Consider the following 13451-nt stretch of genomic DNA (forward strand, 5'->3'; position numbering starts at 1 on the left):
TGGCCCTTATCTGCCGTCTATTTCTATGTTTCTATGTATATGTGTATGTGAGAGGTAAACTTGCAGTGCTGCTATTTGTACTGGTCTGTTCATTGTAGGGATGGAGTGAGATTTGAACTGTTGCTTCTTGTGGTGGAACAATGTGTATGTATACCTGTTCTGCGGTAAAACTGTGGTGTTCACTTTCATAGCAGATAGAGGCCTCAAAATGTATTTTTTTTAAAGTCCATTTGCTAATAAATTTCCAAGCTCTGATTTTGGAAAGTCAGGATTTGGACATGTCTCACTGTAGTTCGTCCAAATAGTGCTTTTGATGGGATTAGGAAAGACCCAAAAGTAAGACATCTTTCAGCGATAATATAATGGGAAAAACTTCCATGTCTTCCATGTTTTTATCTAGACCTGTGTCAGCTATGTCCATGTTTCAAAAGGTGCTCTGATTGAGCAGCTGACCACTGCAGACATTAAGGGATGATTCCCTCCTTAATCCCCCAGTGGCTGCTGTTACCATAGCATAACAACTACCTCACGGTTCAGTGTGATTAACAAAAGATATGAATACTGAACATTTACAGTATGATTACAATAGATTAGTCAAAGTATTTGACAAACAAGTATGTTTTCAGAGTGGAAATAGATATATAGGTACTAACTTGTTTATTCCACATTGCTGCCTGATACGCAAAGATTTTACTAGAAAATTGTTTATAAACACATCCTTTTACGGATGGAAAATAAAAAAAACCCAATTCACGCAGAAGTTTCCTATTTGCAAATTTAAAGTGATCAAGAAGGTAGCTTGGTAATAACCCATTCAAGGCCTTAAAGAACATACAATCACATTTGAACATATAAGAATTGCCATACTGGGACAGAAAAAGGTCCATCAAGCCTAGTATCCTGTTTCCAACAGTGGCCAACCCAGGTCCCAAGTACATAGCTAGATCCCAAGTAGTAAAACAGATTTTATGCTGCTTATCCTGGGAATAAGCAGTGAATTTCTCCAAGCCATCTCATTAATGGCTTTCTCTTTTAGGAAATTATCCAAGCTTTTTTTTTTTAAATCCCGCTAAGCTAACTGATTTCACCACATTCCCCTCCCTCTCCCTTAAAAGTGAATCTGGAAAGGAAAACCAAGCTCTCTGTCAGCTGCAGATATTATTGCCACTCTGAACATATCAGCAAACAGGTCAGAGGAGTAGCTTAGTGGTAAGCGTAAACTGTAAACCAAGGAACAAGTTCAAATCTCACTGTAACTCTAATATTTTCTCTGGGGCTCCTTCCAGGAACAGAAAACTACTTACTGCACCTAAAGATATAGGTTACCTGCCAGCCTGAAGGCTATTGAAGTGGTGTACATTCAGGTACAGTAGCTATTTTTCTGTTCCTGGAGGGATCACCTTTACAAAAAAAAAAAAAAGCTACAGTGGGATTTGAACCTGTCTCTCTTGGTTTATAATCCGCTGTACTAACCATTAGGCTACCCTCTCTGTTCTGCAAGGATGTCAGTTGGCTGTTTAATAAGAATGCTGCAAGATATTTTGAGCCTTGTTCACCCCCCACCCCCACCCCATCTCCAGTGTAAGGATGTATCTTTTTAGGAAGTTTTGTGCTGGATTTCGTTTTCTTTTTTTACATTTTGAAAACGCCCCGCCATGTGTGTGCATATGCTAAACTGCTCTCTAGTATGATGGTGTATGTTTGAAGGGTCACAGGGGATGGAGAGTGATTTTGAACTGTTTATACCTATGTTATACCTCTTTTATAGTGTGGGCAGTATGTGTCTGAATAGGAAAGAAATTTGTACTATTGATGTTGGTAGATGCTTATTCTGCTGCTGCCTGTGAACAAACTATTCCTCTGGTGGGGTTCTTTATATATGTCTATGAGATAAGCTTGTCCATTATGGTGCCATGCAGATGAGCAAAAAACCAAAAAAATTACCCCAAAATATCCACAGAGAAAAAATCCAGAAGAAACCATTACAAATGTAAGCAGTGTCTCACTTCCGGCTCACCACATATTAGCTTTCCCACGTATTCATCATTATAGGACCCCCAGGGACCCCTGAAGAAGACTTTTTGTCGAAACGCAGACCGTGTTGGGTCCTGCATCCCTAGCGGACTAGGTCCTTTAAGTTTTTTTTTTTGTTTTTTTTTTTAAATTCTTTATTCATTTTAAAACTTTCATCAAGTGTCCAAAAATTTATAATAAATAAAATAAATCTAAGCACTTATGCATCTTATCATTATATCTTATAATTAAAAATATAACCCTTCCCCTCCCACCCTCGAATCCCTCTAATTATTATATTTTCATATAATGGAAACCCACCCCCCACCCAACCCTAAATCTTACATAATTAATAGAAAATTATTAGAAAAATGGCATCAATCTTGACAAAAGGACGTTAATGGCTCCCAAATTTTAATAAAATTTTTATAATTTCCATTCTGTACCGCTATATACCTTTAAGGTTTTTATGTGGATGATTTTACTTTTATGTGGATGATATTAGTGTACCTTTGGAACTTTGACATTTTCAAATAAAGTCCATTTAGGAACATCGTCATTCCACAGAGTTTCTTTTGGTTTCGCCATGCAGAAGAGACCAGGAAAGATGACGCTGCAGTTATCTGTTAAAACAGAGAGCTGGTACAGGGTCCGATGGCAATACACATGTCATTACCATGAGCGATCAGAGTGTTTCTGTAGCCATCTGCGTGCACCAAGCCCACGGAAGAGAGAGCTCAGGCTGTTGCATTAATAATGAGTGTTTCAGTAATAAAGCTGTAATGTTTAGTGCTCTTAATTTAAAACCTGACTTTCCTTCATAAAGCAATCCTCAGGAGTCCAGTTAAAGGCAGTCTTTAATCTGCACTCTTCCAATCCTTTCAGAATACAGTTGACAGGTTTTCCATTTGGTCAGTTCCATCTTTGGGTCTCTGTTGCAAATCCCAAAGAATGTATAATCACTGCCCATTAGATAAAGATTTAGGGCCCCTTTTACAAAGCCACGCTAGGGCCTTAACGCACGGATTAGCGCGCGCTAAATTGCCGCATGCACTCCTCCTTTGGAGCAGGCGGTAGATTTCCGGCTAGCACGCGCTAATCCGGTGCTTGCGTTAAAACCGCCAGCGCGGCTTTGTAAAAGGAGCCCTTAATTCTTACCGGTGATGTCCAGGGTGGGTCGTTCCACAACTGATTTACAAATAAAGCTAAAACTAAAAGCTTGTAATTTGAGATACCCCGTTTCTTTTGGTGCAACTACATATCTCCCAGATAACCTCTCCTACTTATTCCTCACTTTTTTAATGGACCATACTAACTTAAGTAATTTCTACAAAATTATTCTTTTATTTAAGACTGAGGTGTGCAGTGGCCTATCTGGCTTGATTGCTACCTGTGTTAGGGCGTGCTTGAAAAGGTTGCAGGGCTGCAGTCTGCATACATGTGGTCTGCATGTGTGCAGCTATCGGCTCTGCCAATCGTCTGCCCCAGAACGGGACGTTGACATGAGAGGGGGGCAGGGGACGGCAGAGACGATGGCCACATCATGAGGACTGCAGCCCCTCAACTTCTGACTTCGCCCACTGCCCTGCCCTTGATATGCCACTGGGTATGCATATACCAGGTTGCCAGATATTTCTTTGTCTGATGCTATAATTGGAGGCTTTGGTCTCAAGCTTTTCATGCCTAGAATCAGACAGAAAAAGGAAGAACTGCCTTCTGGTTGACATATAATCAGAAACTGAGACTTAGAAACAAAGACAAGTTAGACTGCTCTGGAAATATTTTGAGAAATGAGCCAGGATAATAGCTTGAAAACTTCCGTGTTCAAAGGCTCAGCACCAGGAGAAAGACCAGAGATCAGATACTCAGCTGACATTTGCCAGCACAGTTATGTTATTTGTGGTGACTGCTGATGATTAGTTTGTTGCTTTCCTGTCTTTTGGATCTGTACGGCAGGTTAAATAAGTAATGAAAGTGACAATATACAGAATGCTGGCTAACAGTGACAGTCTGTTCATTTTCAGGTAGAAGTTGAGTGTCTTGAGTATTTCTCCATTTTGCCTGTGCAGTTCATCACACTGAGCAACTGCTCTCTTCTGATGCATTGGGCTTGTATGATGCTGGCTGTTAATGGACCTGCATTTTCCATTCTGAATGCAAGCACTTTGCAGACTTAAGAGAAGAGAAATGAATTGGCATTGTAAATCACAGCAGCCAGGACATATCTCCAGAGGCCAATATTTTGAGTCCTTATTGATCAGAGTTATTAATTACATAACTAGGTAAGCATCATGTCGCTGGGGAAACATAAAGAAGTATGCAAATGTCTGGTGTAAGGCCGTAGTGAGCTGGGTATGGATGATGTGGCTGCACAGAGCACAAGGGAGGCGGGGATGTCAAAATTGCCCCCTGTCCATTATCTCCCCTTCTTCACTGCGCTGCATTGGGCAGGGTGGAAGCTCTAGGGGATGTATCACACAGGGCATATTATTGACTCGGAATGCTCCTGGTTGGTGGACTGGAGTATGCTGCAAAGTGTGTTTGCTCTTTCTGAAGAGTGTTTGATTAACTGCTGCTCAATATGTTTATTACTGTTTGTAGGTTGAAATAGAAGAAAATCATGTTATCCCAGGACAAGCAGGCAGCATATTCTCACATGTGGGTGACATCATCCACAGAGCCCAGTACGGACAGTGTTAAAGTGTACTGTCACTTTAAAAAATGTTTAAGTCCCAAGACTGCCCATACCGCACATGCGCTAGTGCCTTCCCATCCGACAGGTCACGGGGTCATCAGTCCTCAGTTTTCCACAGAGCTGAGAAGCTTTGTCTTTTGATCCTGGCCTTATTTTACATCTATTTATTCCTTCATTATTTTTGTTTTCTTTCTTTTATCTACTCTTTGGTAATTGTTTTTATATTTTTACCAATTTTTCAATTTTGGGCCTTTGGGCTCACTTCAGCTTGTTTTCAGTCCAGGAGCATCAATTCTTTTTCAACTAGATATTTACTTGACGTCCTTTGATTTTACAGTGTCAATTTTCCCCTCAATGTCCAAGTCTTCTAGTAGCTTCAAGTGGTGCACCCAGTGCAATAGGACCATCTCAGTGATCAACCCACACAACTGATGTGTCCAGTGCCTTGGTCCTGGACACTGACCTGATTCCTACCTTCGCTGCTCTAAACTACAAAAGAGGTCACTTAAGGCTTGTCAACTCTAGTTTGAAAAACTGTTTGAGGAGTCTTCTGGAACATCGAGGATGTCAACAGATTCCGGCACTGATGCCCAGAAAACCTCTACAGTGTCAGTACTGGTACATGCATAGACCCTGTGTACCACATCAACATCGTCGGTGCTGCCTCCGTCGGGGGAATCGGCTAAAAAAAGCTAAAAAGCATAAACATTCTTCCCCATCCACACATACACCGACCTCTTCTCAAGCGTCTACTCCATTGGTATATCCCAAATGTCAATGCACCGAGATGAGGTCACCCTCTCTTCAAGCAGTGACACCTCTGAGGCATGCCTTGTCATCAAGATCACCAACGCTTTTACACTCTACGCTCCCTGCATTATCTGTACTGATTACTATCACAATACCAGTGCCATCTATACAAGTCCAAATATGGGAGTTAGTTCAAAGGAAATTGGCTGGTATCTTACAAGCTCAAGCACCACAAGTTCCTGCTTTGACATATGTGATACCAGCCGAGTCTGAGCAACCTTCTGCCTTACCTTCCATAGCTATATCTTGGGCTCCAAGATATTGATGCTTGAGATCTAAAAGAACCGAATCATTGAGGCACCGTAGCTCTTCAACCAGATCAAAATGTTCATTGGAGCGACATTGCAGAACATCTCTTAGTGTCCTCGACAACAGATCTTTCTGTGGAGGAATCGTAGGGAACACCATCAGAACCATCTCCTCCTCCTCGACACAGAAGATTCAAGTTTATTAAAATTTTGATATAAACGCAATATCAAATATTTTCAATGCGTATAATAATAAAAAAAATTGGGGGTGGGGGGAAGACAAAATAAAACAATTTAAACAGGCAAACATACAATCAATGTACACAATTAATAAATGATACATAAGCAAAAGGAGAGAACATTTAAGGAAAAACAACATCAGGAGGGTAATTAAAAATGTTTTACAATAAAACAAGGTCTAAAAATGAAAGGGAAAAGTTGTGACCTATAAAAGTTCATTAGACAAATAAGACAAGCTTTGCCAATAAAGATGCAGTCAGAGTCTGAGCCATGGGCAGAACTCTTTGATGCTCTAGATTATAAAGAGTGCTCAAGGGATTGTCTTAAACTCCCTTTTCACAATCTAATGAAGGATGCTATGTTTAAAAATTGCGAAGCATCCCTTCTAGTACCTGTAGCTTCACGTAAGTTGGACATGCTATATAAAGTACAGTCTTGCCCAGAGTTTGATAAGCCTCAGCTACAGCATCAATCCCTTCTGGTAGAGTCAGCATTGAAAAAGGCCAGCAGTTCCAGGACATATGCCAATACTTCTCCTGGCAGAGAAGACAGAACTCTATATAAATTTGGGTGAAGACTCTTCCAAAACACTATGTTAACCAGCAGAATCCTTTATATAAAGTCTCTTATTCAGAAACTAGCACATTATGAACAATATATTCTTGATGATCAGTTGAATGCTTTTCAACACATCTCTAATGATCTTTTGGAAACAAGAAAATACATAGCTTACTCTGTCTTTCATGCCTTTGATGTCACCTCACGTGCATCAGCAATCTCTATTGCAATGAGGAGACAAGCATGGTTCATAGTATCTGATTTAGATACCAATGTCCAAGAACAATTAGCCAATATACTATGCCTGGGAGATGAATTCTTTGGGGAAAAGATTGAATAGGCCATTCCAAAAATAAAGAGGCATGAAGACTCGATGACATTATCATATGCAAACTCATCCAAGCCTCAAACCACCAAAAGGTTTTACAATCCAAAATGCTTCTCTTATTACCCCAAACGTAGGTATATACCACCATCTATGCCTTCTAGAGTTGTTCCACAGAGACGTCAAACACAACAAAGAGCTAAAAAATCTCAATCCCAAATTCAGCAAAAGTCTCAGCAGTCTTTTTTATTTCATCCTAGAGAGCTTAGCCAACCTCATACAACCAATTCCTCAAACTGTCCCTATAGAGGGTCATCTTACTCACTCCTATCATTGATGGACCTTATAACAACTAATTGCCGAATCCTACAAGAAGTAAGACAGGATTATGCCCTTCATCTACAGAAAAGACATCCCAACCACCCTCCAAGATAGTCTACATTCAGCTCCCATCAGGAGCTGTCAGGTCTCCTCCAGCTTAATGCAACCTAGCATCCTTCTAGCTTTCACTGTCATCTTCTCAGCAAGCTGTAGATACAAGGAAAATAACAGTTTGAAGTGTCTGTATACAAATGCTAGAAGCCTAAAAAATAGGAGAGAGAGTATATAGTACTGAATGATGAACTAGATATAATAGGCATCTCAAGAGACCAGATGGAAGGAGGACAATCAATGGGACACCGTGTTAACTGGGTACAAATTATATTGTAAGGCTAGAATTGATCAAATTGGAGGGGGGATGTGTCGGGAGATGTTGGGGGGGGGGGGATCCAGGAATGTTGGGGGATGTCAGGAGGAGGGTGTAGGGCTTTGAAGGTATACTGGAGGGGATTGGTTTCTCAGAGGGAGGGAGAGAGGAATCTCCCTACCAGTTCAGCTGATCCTGGCAGGGGGAATCCCTATCAGCTGAGCCAGCAGGAATCCCCCAAACCGGCTCAACTGTTCAGGATTCCCTTGCCACGATCAGCTGATGGCAAACCCTCTATGTACTGTGGGAGTAAGGGAGAATTATGCCTTAATCCCTCCAGTGGTCATCTGGTCAGTTTGGGCAGCTTTGGGACACTTTAGATGCAAATAAAACAGTTCTAACTGCGGGCATCTAAGTTCCATCTAGGACAGTCCTGAGAAAGCTTCAGTTATTCCTGCAGGACATCCAGGTTTAAGCCCACCCATAACACACCTCCAAACATGCCCCTTTGAGCTCTGGACACACAGCGGCTTAAAAGTGCTGCTGGACATCCAGAAAGTCAGTTATGATCAGTAGTTGGACGTCCCGGCTATTAGAATGTCCAAGAGCCAATTTAGGCTGGTTTTTGGATGCTTAAATGTTTTGATTATGAGCCTGAATGTTTGCCAAGTTATTTGAGTTTTCAGAAATTATTGAAAACTTGGATCAGATTGTCACAAAGTTATAAACAGTCCTGGTTGGGTAACTATATCAGCGGAGCCATGTTGTCCTATGGCGCTTTTAGAAAAGAAATCAAGACAATATTATTTGATAAATTCATCTCTTAATCTGTGCTTTTATCTTTACTTTTTAAACATAACTAATCTTATCTTATCAAATTTAAATTTTTAATGTCTTTTATACAACAAGCTGTATTCATTTTTTACTATTTTGTATTTCACTGATTGTCCATATTTTCTCTTTTGTGGAAACCGCCTAGAATTCTTTTGATTAAGGCAGTATGGAAAAATAAAGTTATGTTATGTTATGTATATAGAAATTTATTGATAATGGTCAGTTGATATTGAATATTGTAATAAAAGGAGGAAGGAGTGGCCTAGTGGTTAGAGCTACAGCCTCAGCACCCTGAGGTTGTGGGTTCAAATCCCATGCTGCTCCTTGTGACCCTAGGCAAGTCACTCAATCCTCCATTGCCCCAGGTACATTAGATAGATTGTGAGCCCATCGGGACAGATGGGGAAAATGGTTGAATACCTGATTGTGAACCGCTTAGATAACCTTGATAGGTATTATATAAATACCTAATAAAAAAACCATAATAATAATTAATTAATTATCGATGAATTGTATAATTGTGATAGTTTTTATTATTATAATAATTTAATTGTATGGTGTGATATTTTTAGTATTGTTAACCACTCTTAACACTTCAGTTTGAGTGGTATATCAAGTACTAAATCAAATAGAACTCTGGCCACCTTGTTTGAGCTGACATTTACTATGTTACTATGTTACTATGTTTAAGAACATAAGCAGTGCCTCTGCTGGGTCAGACCAGAGGTCCATCATGCCCAGCAGTCCGCTCACGAGGCGGCTCATCAGGTCCAGGACCTGTATAGTAATCCTTCTATCCCCTTTTCCTTCAGGAAATCATCCAATCCCTTCTTGAACCCCAAAACCGTACTCTGTATTGGTCACAAGCACTTAAATCTTTAATATATATCTTTATGAGAAATTCTCTAATAGTAAAGTTGTAAGGAACAGTCAATATGCTGAAAGCCGTACCCATTTTATTTCTATTTCTCCCCCATGGTCCTCAGCGGCACCACCATGGACTCAATAAACTTTCACAGTCCATGGCTTTAAGTGTCAAATCGTCATCGGACCTCTCAAAGTTATTATGCTTTTATATTCATAAATATTTTACGTTTTAGATATATACTGAAAAAGTACTTAACTGTATGGTCAGGACTCAGGGATATTTAAGCCAACATGTTTCACCCTACGGTTTTGTCAAAGTAAAAATCCCTTACTGCTTACAGCCAATATTCTAGACCACAGCTACCATCAAAGATCATGACCATGTGCCGCTGAGGACCATGGAAGAGAAATCGTATTGAGAAATATAATGAGTACGGCTTTCAGCATATTGGCTGTTCCTTTACAACTTAACTTTATAAAGTATGCACATACATTACGTGAACAATCACACGTGCCTTGGAGCAGTTATAAATTTGTGCTGATTTTCTCTGCAATAGTTTTAGCTGCCTCTGTATGGTCAGTCTTGCCAATTCAAATACAATTTATAGTAATTCTTGCTATTTTTTAAAAAATCTCTTAAAACTTTTTTGTTTTAGAAATTCAATCTTAGTAGTTAATAATGGGCTAATGTCTTGTACCTGAACAAATTAATGTAAACCGTTCTGAGCTCCCCTGGGAGAATGGTATAGAAAATTGAATAAAAAAAATAATAATAATCCACGCTGAAAAAACACTTTCTTACAAAAGAAGTACAAAGTAACTAAGCTATTAAAGACTGTAAAACTACTCACTTGTAACTTGTAGCTATCAAGCTCAATAATTGTAAAATTAAAATGTAACCGTTAAGATTAACAAACAGAAGTAACAATTAAAGTAAAGAGGAGAAAAAAACTTCAAGTGCTCAGTGAGATAGAACTTTGAAGCATAATAACATTCATGTACTGCTCACATATATAGATGAATAACAGTCATGACTAAGGTGACCATACGTCCCGTTTTTAACGGGACCGTCCCGTTTTTAGATCCCCTGTCCCGTTGTCCCCACACACAGCTTCGAGACGCCGAAATGTCCCGTTTTCAGAGACAGCGTCCCAAAGCTGTGTGTGGGGACAACGAGACAGGTATCGCTTCCCCTCCCTCCCTCCCTCCCTCCCTCCAGTGCCGAAGCCGAAGCCTGCTCTCCCGGCCCCTGCTGCTGCTACCTACCTGCCTGGCCTACCACCACTTCAAACACCTCCCCCTCCCCGGTCTGCCGCCCGCCGTAACTAAAGCAAAAGAAGGTCCAGGCGCAGGCCCACAAACCTTCTTCCTGACGTCAATTCTGACATCGGAGAGGAAGTTCTGTGCCAGCCAATCACTGCCTGGCTGGCCCGGAACTTCCTCTCCGACATCAGAATTATGGGCCGGCGCCTGGACCTTCTTTTGCTTTAGTTGTGGCGGGTGGTGGGTGGCAGCAGCAGCGGACCAGGGAGCGGGGTGTTTAAAGCAGCGGTAGGCCAGATGGGTAGGTGGCAGCAGTGGGTGAATAGGTAGAGTGGGAGCCTGCTGAGACAGTTAGTGAATAATGCTTTAGTACCGGAATAATTTGTAATCCACATTGAATTGTAGGATATGTGGAATATAAATTATTAAAAAGTAAAGTAAATAGCCTGTAAGAAAGAGTGGTGTCTCTTCATTGACAGCTCATTCAGGAGCATCAAAGCTGTGCTACTCCATAATGGAAACTAGAACCTGTCTCTTCCACTGGCTCACTCAAAGAGGATTGCAACAGTATCAAGACCTTACTAGGTACCTTGAAGTATGATGAGTAAGCTAGGATGTCATTGGAGACTTCAGAATGGTGGCATTCCTAATGGGTCTCCAAATGGTTTACCAAGTTTCCCTGCTATCTCTGCTTTTGAAACAGCAAGAACACACAGGTGGAGAAACAACGTCAAATGGGAGCCACTGTTGGATTCTCAGAAGGTGCTGATGCCACCACTGCAAATCAAATTGGGCCTAATGAAACAATTTATCAGAGCTCTAGATAAGGATTCGGCAGCCTTCAGGTACCTTCAAGACATCTTCCCTAATCTGTCTGAGGCAAAGCAAAGCTGGTGTCTTTGTCATACCACAGATAAAGAAGATCCTGAAGTACAAAGAATGTCCCAAGAAGCTAACTAAGAAGGAGAAAGCAGCTTGGAACAGCTTTTGTCACAGTAGTTCAGGGCTTCCTGGGCAATCACAAGGCCGAAAACTATGTGGAGTTGGTTGAGAATCTTGTGAAGCATTACAGTAAAATGGGCTGTATGATGTCTTTCAAAGTCCATGTTTTTGATATTCATCTTGAGACATTCAAGGAGAACATGAGAGCCAACTCAGAGGAGCAAGGTGAATGCTTCCAGGATATACTGGTTTTTGATTGCCGCTACCAAGGAGACTATATAATGAGAACATGATGAGAGACTACATCTGGGGGCTGATTTGTGAAAGTGACTTACAATATAATAGCAAATCTTGAAAAACTATTCACTTCTAAATCTTCTGTGGTCATCTTTGTATATCTTCAGTATAAATATATTTTAATTGTGATTCATTTTTTGCTTTTTATGACTATAAAAATTAAAAGTCTAAAATTCAGGATATTCATGTTTAAATAGGTATATTGCAAAATTTGACTATCCTGGTCACAAAAGCACAGTTTTATAGAAATAACAGACATTTTCTACACATTCTAGGCATGAGCAATTAGGAAATTACACTTAAGGCATGATGCTAGAAATGGCGCCTCCAAAAACGGTGGCAGTCACCTGTCAATCATGCGTAGGCACCGTTAAGAGAATCGCGGCTTACGTCTAACATTTAGGCACCGGTAATGTAGGCCAGGATTTTCTAGGCTTACATTACAGGCACATATGTTTGACGAGAATCGCCTCTACAGAGTCACCTAGTGGCGCCTTAGGTCATTTCCAGCATAAACAATGCCCACTTTGAACTCAGGCGCCATTAGGCACCTCTGTAGATATGATTATGGCATCCTTTTTTGTAGGTGCCTGTTGACACCTGCATTTTTTTTTTAATAATGATTTTTTTCATTGGTTTTAAATAATGTGATCATATACCGTGCTGATTAACACCAATTAATTAAGTTAGGCAGCGGTAGGGCACTGTTAGAATCAGGCCCAGGAACAAAAATCATGTTACATATTGCCCTTTTAACTTTTAGAGTGATTGAGTAATTCCATAAGAAGAACATCTCATATACATTCAGATGGTGAGATTTTCTTGTTGGGCACCTGAACGTCATCAGTTGGCGTGTTGCTTTCACTCAAATGGTATGAAATGAATAAATAGACAGAAGGTCTAGAAATCTGCCATAAAAATCAGTCTTTTTTTCTTACTTTGAACATATGGTATTTTGCTTTACTCTGCTTCTTTTTTTCTCCCTCGCTTTTCTCCTTCCTCTGTCCTCCACTTTTTCTTCATAGTCTTCCTTTTCTTCTCACTTCTCTTCTTTAATTCATTATGTTTTAGAGTGCCTTTTAATGATCATAGTCTTTTTGGCTTCCACTTTAACTCGTCATCAGCGTTTATATATTCAGGAGCTCTGGTGATACTTGTTTTCAGAAGGAAGTTGCCTGGGAAATCTCTTTTCCGGCCTGAAGCCTGCATTTGGTAATCCTGTCTTTGGCTGCCTGAGAGATGGCAATTGTGGTTTGCCCTTTGACACTGAAAAATGGCTGAACGCTGTGTTGCCTGAATGTCAACAGGAAAGGATAAAGCTCTGCTGTGCCATCTAGAGGTTGAGATAGCGTGGGAAAATATACCAACTTAAGGAAACCATGCTTGGCAAAATACAGTAGATGTTTTGTATTTTTCAAGCTACTAGAAAAAAAATGTCTTTGCTTTAAGAGTACATTGTTATTCTTCTAAAATAAAACAGAATTATCTAGTTGCCATGCTGATGGAGGTGGTAAGGTGGTAGAAAGAAGCATGGTTTTAAAAAAATATTTATTTATTTTAAACACTTGTATCCCACATATCCAAACAATCTATGTGGGTTACAAAAATACATACTTAGATTAACAAATACAAAACAATTTTCTTCAAATGAAAAAATGAAAAAGAATAACC

The 13451-nt window shown here is 40.2% G+C and overlaps 1 protein-coding gene across 4 annotated transcripts in view; it reads left to right on the forward strand.

The window, feature by feature from the left end:
* Positions 1 to 13451, forward strand: part of SIK3 (SIK family kinase 3) — a 312583-nt gene that overhangs the window by 218857 nt on the left and 80275 nt on the right. The window lies entirely within an intron of this gene.

Source organism: Geotrypetes seraphini, chromosome 13 (assembly GCF_902459505.1).
Source record: "Geotrypetes seraphini chromosome 13, aGeoSer1.1, whole genome shotgun sequence".
NCBI lineage: Eukaryota > Metazoa > Chordata > Amphibia > Gymnophiona > Dermophiidae > Geotrypetes > Geotrypetes seraphini.